General features: G+C 42.7%; 1 protein-coding gene across 30 annotated transcripts in view; it reads left to right on the top strand.

Annotated features, from left to right (window-relative positions):
- The window catches only part of MAPK10 (mitogen-activated protein kinase 10), a 454,812-nt gene that overhangs the window by 180,205 nt on the left and 259,618 nt on the right, over window positions 1–14,989 (top strand). For 5 of the 30 annotated variants that reach the window (XM_084973649.1, XM_084973667.1, XM_084973654.1 and 2 more), the window contains exon 3: window positions 12,491–12,611. The exons of the other annotated variants lie outside the window; for them this stretch is intronic. The gene's annotated coding sequence lies outside the window, so the exon portion shown is untranslated. The remainder of the gene's footprint in view (window positions 1–12,490; window positions 12,612–14,989) is intronic. 30 annotated transcript variants of the gene reach the window in all.

A 14,989-nucleotide genomic window follows, 5' to 3' on the forward strand; every position in this document is an offset into this window, starting at 1 on the left:
AATTCCCACTTACTCTCTTGGTTGGGACTATTCCTATTAAAACACATGTTATGAGGTAAATTGGTTGGTGAGCTGATCTGATAAACAGCTTAAGATGTGAATTGGTGATGATAGATTTCGAACTAGGTAACATTCACACTTGGATAAATATCTTAATGCATTAACATAGGAGACTAAAGAAATGGAATATAAAGGAAGGGTTTTTATCTGGGGAGGAAGTCAAGGTTGGTCTGAAAGAGAGTGCTTTGTTAGGGGTTCAGCAGATTATTTAAGAATTTTCATTATATCGTCTCTGGAAAAGGAAGAGGACTTGATGTTCATTGCAGCTTCATCATGAATTAATATTTCTTTGGGGAAGCCTTAACGCAGTTGAGGTTCAACTGTGTATAAGGGAGTTATGATAGAAGCTGTTTACATTTCTTCTTAACTGTAGGAATTATATGGGTTAATTGTACTTGAATTAAAGCATTGACTAATAGCCAGAAGGCCAGGTCAAGTGGTGAGAGTAGCCTTGGCCGGTGAAGGGACTTCATGGGGATGAAAAGCAGCTTCCTGGACAGCTGAGAGGGGAGAATAGGCCGGATGGAGGCATAGAGGGGTCTTTTTTTTGTTTTTTCTCATAAAACTTGATAAAAAATAGTATTTGAAACTGTAGTCACTGGAAGTACACAGTTACCAAAAATGCACACACTTCACTTGGCATCTCCAGCACCTTCAGCCTTCTCTGCCTGGTCTGTCTTGGCATCTCCATTTTTTGCAGGGTTGGTCCCATCCTTACCAGCATCAGCTTTGCCCTTTTCCCTTTGGGGACCTTCGTTCCCTTCTGTGCGGTCACCTTGTTGGGCTTGGGCTCTGGCTCTGGAGGAGCGGGTTTAGCAGATGACCTTGCTGGTCTCCTCTGTGGCCTGTTCTGCCCCTTGGCTTTATCTCCTTTAGCCATCCCCTTCCCCCTTTCTCTTGGGCCTGGTGGCAGCAGCGGTAGGACGTAGGCATTGGACACAGGGATGCAGTGATGCGAGCTTTGGTTGGTCCAGGGTCGCTCTCACCTCTTCTTCACACTGCTCCTAGAAGGGTCTTCAAAACAGACTTGTCTATGCCTAATTTTGCTCTGACCCTCTCCCTTTTATTATCTTTGGCCTCATTCTACTCATTCTCACTCTAAATCTAGAGATATTATATTTTAGTTATAGGGAGACACTTCTAATTATTGAGACTTTATTATCCATAATTAAGATAATTAATGCATCTGCAACCAAATTGACTGCATCTGTTTCCTGAATTTGTATTTTTATCTTAAAATTATCCTCTGCTGTTGAAGGACGAGTGCACAAATGTTTGTTGTTGATTTATTTCTGAGAGGATTCTTTGAACATTTGTCTTTAAAAACACGGTTTCTACACTGTATTGGGATTTAACAACAGACTAGATGAAACGATCAGCGTCTTTTTTTTTTTTTTGTATTTTTTTGTGTTTTCAGGGCCACACCCATGGCACATGGAGGTTCCCAGGCTAGGGGTCGAATCAGAGCTACAGCTGCCAGCCTACACCACAGCCACAGCAACGCCAGATCTAAGCCTCATCTGTGACCTGCAGCGCAGCTCACAGCAACGCCGGACCCTGAACCCACTGAACAAGGCCGGGGATCCAACCTGTAGTCTCACGGTCCCTGGTTGGATTGTTTCTGCTGCACCGCAGTGGGAGCTCCACGGTTAGCATCTTCATCACCCTAGGTATCATGTCAGTACAACACATTCACATTACTAGACATTTTCTTTTTCTTTTTATTCTTTCTTTCTTTTTTTTTCTTTCAGGACCGCCTCTGCGGTATATGGAAGTTCCCAGGTTCAGCACAGCCACAGCAACGCAGGATCTGAGCCGCGTCTGTGACCTACAGCACAGCTCATGGCAACACTGGATCCTTAACCCACTGAGCGAGGCCAGGGATCAAACCTGTGTCCTCATGGGTACTGGTCGGGTTTGTTACCTCTGAACCACGCTGGGAACTCTTGTTAATAGATATTTTAAATGGCAGATTACTGTGGTAAAATCTTGAAGAAGGAAGAACGAAAAAGACGCAGTGCTTCCTTTTTCCCTTCTTGCCTCCCTCCCACCTCCTCTCCTTTGCATCCTTCCTTCTTTCTTTCCTTTTCCCCTCAGATAGTTACAGGCCGCCTCCCTCGTGCTTGTGGCTGCAGCATCAAGGATCAATTCCTCTCACACACAGGCTACATCGTTACTTTGACAGAGGTTGAGGTCAGGGAGCAGTGCAGTTACTACCACCCAGATGGTCTGGGTTAGGGTTCCACAGGAAGACATGGGTCCCAGGGCTCCAAGGCAGCATTCTCAGACTTCGTGGTCTCATGATTCTTTTACACACTTGAAAATGATGGAGACACCTGAGCGCTTCTGTTTATATGGATTATACCCTTTGGTATTTGCCGTATCTGAAATGACACTATTGGTTTGAAATACTTAGGCAAGAAGTTACAATAGTAAACCATCATAGATGGTAAAGTAATGTATCTTTTAATGAAAACTACTTCTTTACAAGCCAAAAATAATTTAGTGACAAGCATGGTCTTAGGTTCTTGCAGATCTGTTTAATGACTGGTTTAATAGAAGACAGCGAAATTCTCTTACCTACTTAAGCCTTCGGTCTGCTGCTATATCGCACATCGTGCAGCCTGGGCGGCTGTCTCCTGTGCATTTGAGAGAAAATGAGAGTGAAATGGCAAACTATGTCTTAATATTATTTGGAGTTAGTTTTGACTTCAGGGACCCCTCTGAAAGAGTCTTGGGGACCCTCACAGTCTCTGTGTACTGTACTTTAGGAACCACTTCTAAAAAGTGCCTCTTGTATATAATGAATTAACCTCTCGTTTATGCATCTAGAATATGGTACCATCCTTGGGAAATCAAAGAAAACAGTGTGTTTGGTCAGAGGAGGACGTCGAGATGAGAAAGCCTGTAAGACTGTAACCTCCATGAGGCAGAGACGGATTTCTCTTTTCCACCTATTAGCTGTCACAGGGCCTGATACATTGTGACTCTGTGAATCTCAGTGATAGAACGTCCTAATAAGACAGACGGACTTTTTTCTGTAAGGCACGAGTGCCTCAGGTAGACTGTGTAAGTGCTACCAGTAAGGGCTAAATGGGTGTTGTGGAGGTGGAGGGAGCAGCCGTTTTTAACTGAGGAATTGGAAGGGGTTCACAGAGCAGACAACATCAGGGTGGAATTGTGAAGATGATTTTAGCAGTGCCAGAGTTGGTAAGGTTAATTCTAGAAGCGAGACCAGAGCGAGCAAAGAGACTAGTGAGCCTGGGGTTCAGAAGGGTTAGGCATGTGTGACCGAGGCACAGAGGAGGTGGCAGTCAGAGGTGGGGGTGGAAAAATTGGTGGGGGCCAGGTTAAGGCAGGTCGTCAGTGGTCTCTGAAGGCATTTGGATCTGTTCTTATAGACCATGAAGAGCTGCTGCTGGTTCCTGAGCAGGCCTAAGAAAGCGGATCTGTCAGCAGTACTTGGAGTGGTTTGGGGAAGAGGAAGGATGGAGGCGGCCTGAGCTATTAGAGGAGGGAGGGCGTGAGAATCCGGCTTGAAGAAGAGGTAGTCAGCATCGCTGCAGAGGGTCCAGTAGCTAGAGAAGGCCCCCCTGTTCAGGTAATTTGGAAGAAGAAGTTTGAGAGGAGATAGGACTTGAGTCAGCAAGGAAGGAGAATGCTAGGTTCTTTAAGATTTCACTGTAGACCCAGCCACCATATCACTTAGCAATTGTACAGCGGTCCTTGCAGCTCGGTTTCTCCATCCGTGAAATGTAGGAATGGGTAGCCTGCCTATTTGTGTCACAAAAGTCTGAAGGATTAATGAGCTTTTTGACAGAAAGGTGCTCTGTTAGTCCAAGCCATCAATAATAAAAATGAGAATGTTTGCTACATGCTTTTGTTCCTATGTGGACGGCTGCTATGCAAACATGAATGCTGCCCGGAACTGCTGTCGTTGCTAATGACAGTAAAGTCATTACCATGAAATGCCTGAGTAGCAAACTATTCTCTGTCCGTTCCAAAATAGAAAGATGAAGCCAGATGCGGAAGCCCGTTCTCTTTTGTTTATCATGAATATTGCTTATTGTAAACTATTTTCCCGGTTAGGAGACATCATTTAAGTCTGTGAGTTTCACTGTAGCTCGTTATTCCTGTCACTCTATTCTGGTCAGGCTTCTCAGGGCTATCAGGTGCCTGACTTTACTGACCTTTCTCTATGCAGTTTGAGGTGGCACAGCATTTGGTGTGTCCAGTACTTGCATCTGTGTTCTCATTAATTGTGGCTACTTCCAATAGTTTGACACACAAGTGTATAGCATAGCGGTCAAGCATGGAAACTCCAAAGTTAGGCCATGTGGGTTTCCTCATATGAGATCCGACTTAAGTCACACGTCCCTTAAGCTCCAGTGTCCTTAGCTGTGAGCTGTCCTAATAATGGTTCTGATCCCGTAAGGTTATCGTGAGGGTGATGCATGCGGAACACTTGGCGTTCAGGGCTCAGAATCTCCAGGTTTTGTTCTGGTTTCAGTCAGATGTATTACCATTATCGTTGACTTGTCTTCTTTCCTCATCAGGTTCCTGTTCCCTACCCTGTTGATCCATTATTTGTTTACCGATAGTTAATTTGTGACCACAAAATTGATCACCAACCTTTTCTTTACCTAGAATAACATTCTGAAGAACCCCCAGATCTTAAGTTTTTTCATTGTCATACATACACACACACACACACATATACAAAATATAAACTGAGCTTTCTCTTGTCTAGGAAATTGGTATTTAATTGTCCTCTGAATATAGGATCTGATAGCTTGTTCTGTTCTGCTGGATTGTTTGATGGGTGTTGTCTCCTATGGCACATTGTTATCCTCCCACACAATCTTTCCACAAAGAAAATGTGCTGGCCATCTTCCTTCCTGACTCTTTGTGTTTTATTCAATCTGTTCCCAAGATCCGTAACAGTATGTTCTTGTCCTTGCTATTGATTGTGTCTCTCTGGGCCTCTAAGGGCACCTTCCAGGATGAACTCAGATCCCCTGAGATCTATATGTGAAACATACACCAAGCCCTCGGCGCATGGTGTTGAGGCTGAGTGAGGGGCTGGGACTACAACCAAACCTGCGTTCTGCTCACCAAACCAGAGCTCTTTTTTTAATAATGTCATAAATACTTCAAGGGCTATTGGACTCCTGTGGTCCTGGCTCTGCCCCCAGTCCGTTGTTATCCATCACAGATTCCTGTGAGTTTTGGCCAAACGCTTCATTGGCAGAGTCTCTCCTTGTCATAGCTGCGTGGACTGCCATCTCTCTCTTCATTGCCTCTAATTCTTTGGGGGCAGGAACCACCTAAAGTCTTGCTTTCTCTGAAAAGCTGATACTCGGTTGCTGGTAGTGATTCAATTCAAATTGTAGAGGACAGCATGAAAATGACTACTGCAAATAGCCGCTGTTAGAGGTGGGACGATGATTGAGTAGTAAGGCAAATCAGAATAAATTCGCATTTAATCAGTTCCTTCTTTTATGATTCCCGGGTTGACTATCTGTTAATCATTCTGGCTTAGACGTTGTTTAGCTGGCCATGCCAGGGAGGAGTTGGCTTTGTGAAAATTGTGAAGTGCATTCTGATATCAGGTCACTGAGATTTAAATTTAGCACCTCAGCTTTACCCTCCTTTCAGGAGGAGGTGCACTTCTATTGGCCATCTGCTAGTTGTGTGATCTGGGCCGTGTTACCTAATGCCTGGTTTCTTGACTTTCTCATTTGTAAAATAAGAACAATACATGTACCTGCCTCAGAAGGCAGTTTTGAGAATTTCACTTAATTTTCACAAGAGATTTAAGGGATTTAAAGTTATCGGAACAATCCCTGGCACAAAGCAAAACGTCAGTACCTGTAAGCACGTAGTGTTACCCATTGGAAATAGCGTGGTGGTTTAGAGCTTGATTCTGGAATATCGCACTGCAGGGCTTGAGTCCTAACTCTGTCACTTACTGCCTGGGTCATTTCGAACTCCTCCATAATCTTTATGAGCTTTTGTTTTGTTTATAATTGGGACAGTGGTAGTATCTGCTTCACAGGGCTTAGGTGAGGAATAAATGGAAACCATATAGCATAGCTTTCATTGGATATTAGGTAGGATTTTTGCAATCCTTTTGACACATGCATTATAATTATAGTAGTAAACGCTCATAGGGCCAGGCAGTCTCCCAAGTGCGTCACACATACTATCTCATTCACTCTTCACAATACCTTACAGTGAGGTAGGTACTATCATTATGAGTCAGTTGTGGCACAGAGAGGTTAAGCAACCTATGCAAGGTCCCAGAGTTAGTGAGAGTGGTGGAGCAGAATCCGAACACCGTGCATTACACGTCATGGCTTCTTCACTTACGGCAATAAGGGAAAAAGTTGACTACAATGTCTGGAGAGTGAAATTAGACAGTTAGGCTAATGAATGAGGCTCTCACTGAATCCTGCCCTCTTTCACACCCTGAATGTATTCACAGAGTCAGACAAACTTGGTTAAAATGAAGATTAATTAGTAACCCTACGAAGAAAAGAAGGTGAGGCTGTTTGTAGTAGAGGGACCTGCAGTCTCTGTGGTTGAGCAAGGAAGGGAAGCCTGCCACCTTTTTTTGCCCCAGAGAAGCTCTTACTGTCCTGAGATGAGGTGAGAGGTCAGGTTTACACGAAGACGTCTCGTCTTGTTTAGCTCTGCCTTTTCCCGTTTTCCTGCTGCTGCCTTAGTCTCTGCAGGACTCTGTCTGAGACCCCAGGCAATTGCATCATGTACTATGTATTCATCTGTAATGAAAATAAATGCTATTTTATGGTACTCGATGCTCTACATGTCCCTGGTAACAGCTGAGATGACTTTGTCCTGCCCTGCAGCTTTGCCCTCACACTCTGTGTCACGGAGCAGCGTCTGAGGGCAGAGTGTGGTGCCAAAGGGCTTTGGCTTTCAAGTCATGCAGATCGGATCCAAACTCCCAAAGAGTTAACACTTTTAAGACTTACTTTACTTACCAATGAAATGGTTGTGTTTTATATTTTCCATAGTTTTTAAGAGAATTGAATGTAAAGCATTATAATATGCTGTCTGACTGGAGCAGGGAATTATGTTTTGCTATTGTTATTATAACACTAAAACTTTGAAAAAGATTAGTTTTGCTTTGGATCGTTACCAAGCAGTTTCATGTTGAAGTAACTAAAGAGACTCAGTCTTTATCATGGCAAATGCTCTGGGATACTTTCAATAAAATAAAATTAATGTTATTTTCATTCTCATTAGCATGTGTAGTCTAGGGTAACCCCTACCAGGACGTGGAAAAGCAAGCTATAGAAAGGGTATAAGGGTTGGTAAGTGCAAGGAAAAAAATGGGTCCATAAAAGAGTACTCTGCTGTGTACTTTTATAAGTGAAATAAGGTATGTGGATGTGCTTTGCAGATGCTCAAATTCTTTGCAATTATAAGATTAAAAAATAATTTCTGTAGGAATTCTGACAAGAAGTGAAGTAAGGAACTAGTTTACTCAAGGAAGGCAGAGAAAAGAGGAGAGCTTGCATTATATTAAGGAAAGTATAGCTGGGTTGGAGGAAGTTGGGATTTGAGCAGTTGGACTAATAGAAAAAGGCAAACAGATAGACACTAGGAAAGCATGTATGATAAAGATAAAATAACCAGTCTGGTAGTATTTGAATATTTGGGCATAATAACAAGACTTGAGAGCCAGGCAGAGGATTCTGGGTGATATTCAGTCCGCCTCGGCGCATTCTCAGCATCAGTGCTTGTCCCACATACCGATTCACATGGTGATCCAGGGAAGTAGAAAGCAGCATTTTCTCTCATGTCTGCGGAGTGGCCATTGCGGGTGGATTGGGTTCTGTGTTCCAGCTCTTGACTGAGGCGCTGATACACTGACTGTTTGCAGCAGTCCCTTTCCTTGGGCTGCGTGTGAGCTTGTTGGATTACACAGTCGTGTTGGGTGCAGACTGTCACCGTCTTACGGACCCCGAATTCTTACTGCTTCCTTTTCCCCCTTCTCTTGCTGGTGTGAGGCAGGTTCTTTTTCGTGACTCTCAAACACAAAGGAGTTATTACCCTCTTCGTTCTGGACATCTACTCATGCAAGTGTCGGCAGAGACTTTGAGCAGTGTCTGGGGTTATCCACTTGAAGTGATTCAGGCATGATTTGCTTTTCTTGAGTGAACAAAGTTGTTATCAACCTCTGTCACTGGTGTAGGAAACTGTTTCTAAATTAATCTGTGGCAAGACTTCTTGCCACATTAAACTTACCGTGTGGAGATAAAGATGCTCTGCATGTACCTTGAGCTACCATATGGATTTTGAGGACAGATTTGATTGCATGTATTCATTCAACAAATATTTATTGAGCATGACTACATGCCATTTCCTGGCCTAGCTGTGGGGATACAGTCATGAATGCAATGTCTAAAAAAATCCTCGCTGACTTCGTAAGCTTGTGTTCTGGTTGCAGAGAGCAGACAGTTATACAGAAGAATAAGTAAAATATGTTGTATATTAGATGCTGGAAATGGGCAAGGAGAATATTAAAGCAGGAAAATTGATTGGAGAGTGTAGTGGTGGGTTACAATTTTAGATAGAGTGACCAGGGAAGGGCTCCCTGGAGTGTTGTTGAGCAAAGGCGTCCTCTGCTATGTCTTCTTGAATCTGCATGATTCTGTGTTTGTCCCTTCCAAAGCCATATCCTTGATAAAAGTGGAAGCACCTCCTGGATGAGTTCTCTAAGTCTTCCCCTCCTGGATCAGATCCTCTCTTCAGGGGTCTGTGGAAAGTCCTAATTGCTTGATAAGACCCTCCAAGCAAGTTCTCAAGAATCACTTATAGGAGAAAGCAGGGTTGTCAAGTTTAAGTTAAAACATTCAATTCAGCTTAAGACCAGGTCCCAAGCAGTTAAGACCAAGTTCTAGAGTTAGTCACAATGGCTCAGCTTGCCCAAAATACTCATACCATTTTTTAAAAGGAAATAATTTAAAACTTTTTTTTTCTTGGGCCGTTCCCATGGCATATGGAGGTTCCCAGGCTAGGGGTTGAATCAGAGCTGTAGCTGCCGGCCTACACCACAGCCACAGCAATGTGGGATCCGAGCTGTGTCTGCTATCTACACCACAGCTCACAGCAACACCGGATCCTTAACCCACTGAGCGAGGCTAGGGATCAAACCCATAACCTCATGGTTCCTGGTCAGATTCGCTAACCACTGAGCCACGACGGGAACTCCAAAAAGGAAATAATTTAAAACTTTAAAAATTAATCTCTCGTCCATGAAATTGATTCTGCCCTTACTTAGAAATTATCTGGCATTACTTTATATAAGTAATTTCATGTTCTAGTTGTTTTCTAAAGGTTATTGTATGGCATTTCTTATTTGATCTTATACGGATTTCAACACGAATTATGCTTGTCTTCTTATGTTAGACAATCCTTTGATTCTAGTTTGATTTCTTTTGACTAATTTTCAACTCAGTGGGCATTTCTGACATTATATGTGTTGTGTGATGTATTATCCATTGCAGAGAGATACAGATAGAGGAGAAAAAGAAGACTGAGAGAAATCGAGAGTAAAAAGATAAAAAGAAAACTTTTTTTTTTTAAATCAACTTATTTTAGCCTGTCATTTCTATCTGTAAGAACATTATCTAGTTATTGTTTGTTACCTTATAGTCTAAGACAGGATCATTCTGGCAGATTTTAAATTTTAAAAGTCATTTTTTTCACACAGTGTTTATATGCCAATGTTTTTAAGACGTTTGATATAAATGACATTTAACTCCAGCTTCTAAGCATTCTGTGATTTTTCATTTTTCATTTTTTATTTTATTTTTTATGGCTGTGCCCATGGCATATGGAAATTCCCTGCCAGAGATTGAATCCGAGCCACAACTACAACCTATGCTGCAGCTATGGCAATGTTGGATCCTTTAACCTGCTGTGCCTGGCTGGGGTTCAAACCTATGCCTCTGCACCAACCTGAGCCACTGCAGTTGGAATCTTAACCCACTGAATCTCAGTGGGAACACTGTGAATTTTTAATTTGAATAGACTTCAATGCCTAGCACAGTTTAACACATATAACAAGTTAGTAATATTTGTTGATCAAATGAAAGCATATATCAGGGTTTATCCCAGGAATTTTACAGGTTACCTTTCATAGCATCAGAGCTATTGAGATGACACTGGACATGCATGGTTGATGTATGGAGATGGGCATTGACAGTAAAGGCCCTTAGAGAATCTAACAGGTAAGTGCAGGTAGAAAATTAGGCTTTCTTTCTCTTCCCTCCTACCACTTCCTGTTAATATTGATGACATCAATTTTTTTCTATATAGGTACATATTTTGAATGCCTATTATTTCGGGCATTAAACTCAGAGAAGGTCTTGTCCTTGTAAGATCATAGTCTGTCGAGGGACACAGACAGTTCCCGTCATGGCATGGATCACAGTTTGTAATTACATAATTCATTTGTATGTTTAAATATTTAAATGAACATGAGACATATTCCTGGGGAGAAGGCTCCAGCATATTCTAAGAGAACTGAATATAGTTTAGGTGTCAGAGAAAGTCTCCTTGAGTTAAATTAGTTGGATAGGAGTTATCCAGATAAAGGAAGGAGATTGGTGGAGCGGGAGAAGGTTTTGGGCTGAGAAAACAGCATCTGTAAGGGCCAGAGGTGGCAAAGATTTGAAGAGCTGTATGTTGTCCAAGAGAGAGAAGGAGAAATGAGGCTTAAGAAATATGCAAATTCCAGATTCCATTTTGGAGAGCTTTGTGTGCCATATTCATTTTGATGTAGAAGAATTTTAAGCAAAGGGTTGGGGGTATGATCAGATTTGAGTGTCAGAAGACTGCCCTCCCCCACTGCTGTCTGAAAAATGTTTAGAGAAGGGTGAGACTAATGGTGAAGAGACCAGTACGGAGGCCGTTGCGATTGTCCGGGAGAGACATGGCGGGGCCTGGATTAGCTCCTGCAGACGTAGAAGATGGCTGTATTCAAGGGATTTAGGAGGTGGAATCTGCAGGGCTTGTTTGCATTTGGAAGATGAGGGGCATGACAGAGTTAGACATGATTCCTGTTTTCTGGCTTGAATGACTGTGGGGGTGGGATGTGCAATTTTAGGGAAAGAGAACACTGGAGGAGGAACAGGCTTGGAGGAAAGATGAATTTGGCTGCGGACATGTTGAATGTGAGCTATCCAGTAGGCAGTTGCACAGGTACGATTAAAGTTTAAGAAATAGGTGTGGGCTGGAAATTACATTTGGGTTTCATCAGCAAGTAGAAGGACATTGTAGTTTGGGGAAAGAAAGACTCTAGGAACAAACTTTGATAAACACTAACAAAGAAGGCGAGACCAGGGAAGTAGGAGGAAAATTATGATAAGAAACAATAAAAGCTAAAATGTATATGACAGTTACTGTGTGCCAGACACTGTTTTATGTGCTTTTACATGTATTAAATTCATTTAATCATCTTGACAGTTTGGTGCTCCTATTATCCCTGATTTTACAGATGAAAAATACTTAAGTCCGAAAGAGGTTAAGTGACTTACAGACTGGTCACACATCCAGTAAATGCAGAGCTGGCTTAAATGTAGGCATCTGGGTTCAGGGTTTGTGGGCTCTTTCTCTATGTTCTTCTGAAAGACAGCTTGTGCTGTACAGAAACTCTGGAAAGAGGGGGCATCTAGAGCCATGTTACTGCCTAGAGCCCAAGAAAGATCAGGGCTGAACGGCGATGATGACATTTGGCGCTAACAAGAACTGTTTACTGTTGCGGGGGCCCAAGAAGACAGATCACCTAGGCTGAGGATCTCCCGGAGGTGAGCAAACAAAGACAGCCAGCGTAGGTGGTGCCATCTAGCAATTTGACAGGGAAGGTGAGGAGAGAGGAATTGGGAAGCTCTAGATGACAGACTTGGGCTAGAAAACAGTCATGGACACGACTTGCTGTGGGTGTCGAGCAGAGAGGGGTTCTTTATGACAGGAATAAATTTGAGAAACATTGCTTTTTCCAGAAGAAGGCAGGGATGGCCTCAAATAATCATAAAACAGTCCTTGATTGTAAATGACAGAGTTTGCTTTTCAAAAACCTCTCTGGCCATGTTGTAATTGGTTGACTGCCACTACCCATCAGTCAGCAGCATTAAATTTGGGTGCAACACCTATGGCCAGGAACATACTGATGTGTGACTTCCCTCTCCAGAAACTTGGGAATAAATCATAAATTGTAACCAGACTTAAATAGAGTGCTCTCCCCTAGGACAAATGACAATCAGATTTTAGTGCATTTCACTCCATTTTCTCCTTTCCTTCTGTTTATTGCAAGATGGCAAGAATTGCCTTGGGGAAGTTTCCCTAAAAGTTGCTTTCCCTTCTATCTTCAAATCGGTTTTAATTTTGACCCTAGGCTGTTGACTTAGAAGGCCAGTTGGACCATCATCCGTGCTGTACCCTCCAGATTATTCAGAAGCTCTTGTGAAAGATTTTGTGGGAGATGACGTGATGGTGGCCTACTTCTCTGTGGGAAGGTAGGACACGGGGAAGTGTCACAAATGCCGCAGCCTAGAGTGCTGTGTCCAACCACAGACAGCGCCTTCATCACAAAGGTGGGCCGGACCACATTCTTTAATATTCTGCGTAATTTGGTGGCTGGCATTCATTCCTTTTTCCATGGCAGGGAGCTGAGTCATTGAAAATATTTTTATTTAACTGAATATCTCAGATATATTAGTTCCACAGATTTTTCCCTTCCCTGTCTTAAACCCACCGCATGTGTTCAATAAGTTTGTAAAACTGTGGAATAATTCAGGAAAAAAATCTTCCCGAGGAGGGAGAATGTGTTAGAAAATGAGGCATTTAAGTAGAAAGCTGTAATTAATGTAAAGTTTTATTCAAAATAAAGTTTATTTAAATGATTTTGTCAAATGTATTTAAATGTAAAATGCCTTTAACTGTGAAGTTTTATTATCTTAACACTTTAACATTGTTGAATTAGTTTGTGTTTTTTAAGCACCCATAGTACATTTGCAAATTATTTGTTTGAAGAAAGAATGGTGTGGCCTAAGTTGGCCTTTGCTATAAGGGACTAACCAGATCTTTTTAGGAAAAAAATGTAAGGTTATCAGTTAGTCATCCTAGAGTCTCCATTTGAGCTTCAGTAAAAGAAAAGGGGAAAAAAAGGTCGGATAAACGACAGAGAGACACAATGATTGACTGACTTTCAGTTACAAACCTAGTAAAAGCACAGGCAAAGCCAGTTAAAGACTCAGGTTAGCAGCTTTTTTCCTTTCTAAACAAGCCCTGTAGATAGTTATACGTCCTGAATCATTTGTCAGATTGCACATGTCTTCACATTAGCTATAACCATATTTCATGAGATTCATTTCATGACGGATTTGTTGCTCTTAATGAAAGTGCTTGAGCCTTCCCCTGTTAAAAGGCTTCGGTGACTCTTTGCTCGAGGGAATTCGCCATGCACAGTCCATGTTGAAAAAAAAAGAGGGCAATGAAGCCAATTGAGAACATTTTTCTTTTCAGTTTGATAAGCTCCTGAGGGTGAAGGAACACCTACCTGTGCCCTCAGCGTGCCTCTTAGCGTCCTTTTCAGAGAGTCAAACACAGGTGCCTTTTTTTTTTTTTTTTTTTTTTTTTCCTGTTTGGCTTGGCTGATGAGACTGCTTTTGAGTTTTCAGGCTGATAGAAGGGTGCAGAGGGGCCTCTGCCGTCACATTCAGACTTGAACGTGTCTGTATATCCTGTTGGAGAAACTTCCTGCAGCCGCTGGAAATTGCCAGGCAGGTGGGCCCTGTGCCATGTGTCCCCGCCCGTGTGTGGGAGAGGGGGTCTTCCTTCCCTGCTCCGCTGCTCTGCCTTGTACCGAATTTTCTACACCTTTGGTAAAAGCCTGTTTTTCCGGCTCCTGCTTTGGTGAGAGCTAGGGAAAGGCTATAGAGTAGTATCTTTGATTTAAGAACTTCCCTGGGAGGTTGTCAACCTTGAAGAGGAAGCAGTGTCCTGTCCCTTGTCCCTTTCCAGCTGCCCCGTGAAGATGAGCGGTTAGAGCTCAGGGCTGTGGCCCTGCCGAGGGACTCGCCCTCTCTCTCTGCGTGTATGGATTTCGTGTGGGTCATTCACAGCATTAAACTGCTTGCCCATCTTTGTGTTTTCGCTTTAGTGATTTTTTCAAATCATTTTTTATTCGACTAATATTTATTGAGCATCCAGGCATTGTGCCATATACTAGGCTGAAAAGGAATACTATACAGTTTCTGCACATGATCTCTCGGTCCTCAAGTATATTCAACATATTTAATTAGCTTAATATTTTGACAAAAAGCTCAGGGTCCTAACCCGTCATTCTGACTACGTCAGGTTCACATCTAGAAATGGAAGCAAACCCCTTATCCACGATCCCTGTAATTCCTCTTGGTCTCCACCCGAGCTTCCCTGTGGGGTGGGAGAGCAGACGAGGAAAAGTCATGTCGGGGATGAAATTTCTCTTGGAAGCCTGTTTTTTTTTTCCACCAGCAGATTTTATTTCCACAGTAAAGCATCAGACTTCTGTCAATGTAGACATTAAAAAACTTTTTTTTCACAAATTGGAAGTATAGGCAGCAGGTTTAAAAGTGTCCCGAGAACAGGAACATCATGTCGGAAGATGCAGCAGGATGTAATTACGTAGGAGAATTCGAGTCAGCTGCACCAAAGGCACACACTGGACTGCGGGTGCAGAGAGCGGACCTCATGGGACAGGTGTGTGAGGCTGTTCCCTCCTCTCTGTGATGAATATTCGGAGAAGTAAGAACACAAACCCGGTTCTTTGGGAACTGAACAGTTTCTCTCTCTCTCTTTCTTTGTTTTTCTTCCTTCCTTCCTTCCTATTTTGCTTTTTAGGGCCACACCCACA

The sequence above is a fragment of the Sus scrofa genome, chromosome 8, assembly GCF_054392235.1.
Source record: "Sus scrofa isolate SSC_HxYL_T2T_F1_AM1 chromosome 8, Sscrofa_HxYL_maternal_Yorkshire_Landrace_v2.0, whole genome shotgun sequence".
NCBI classification, from domain to species: Eukaryota; Metazoa; Chordata; class Mammalia; order Artiodactyla; family Suidae; genus Sus; species Sus scrofa.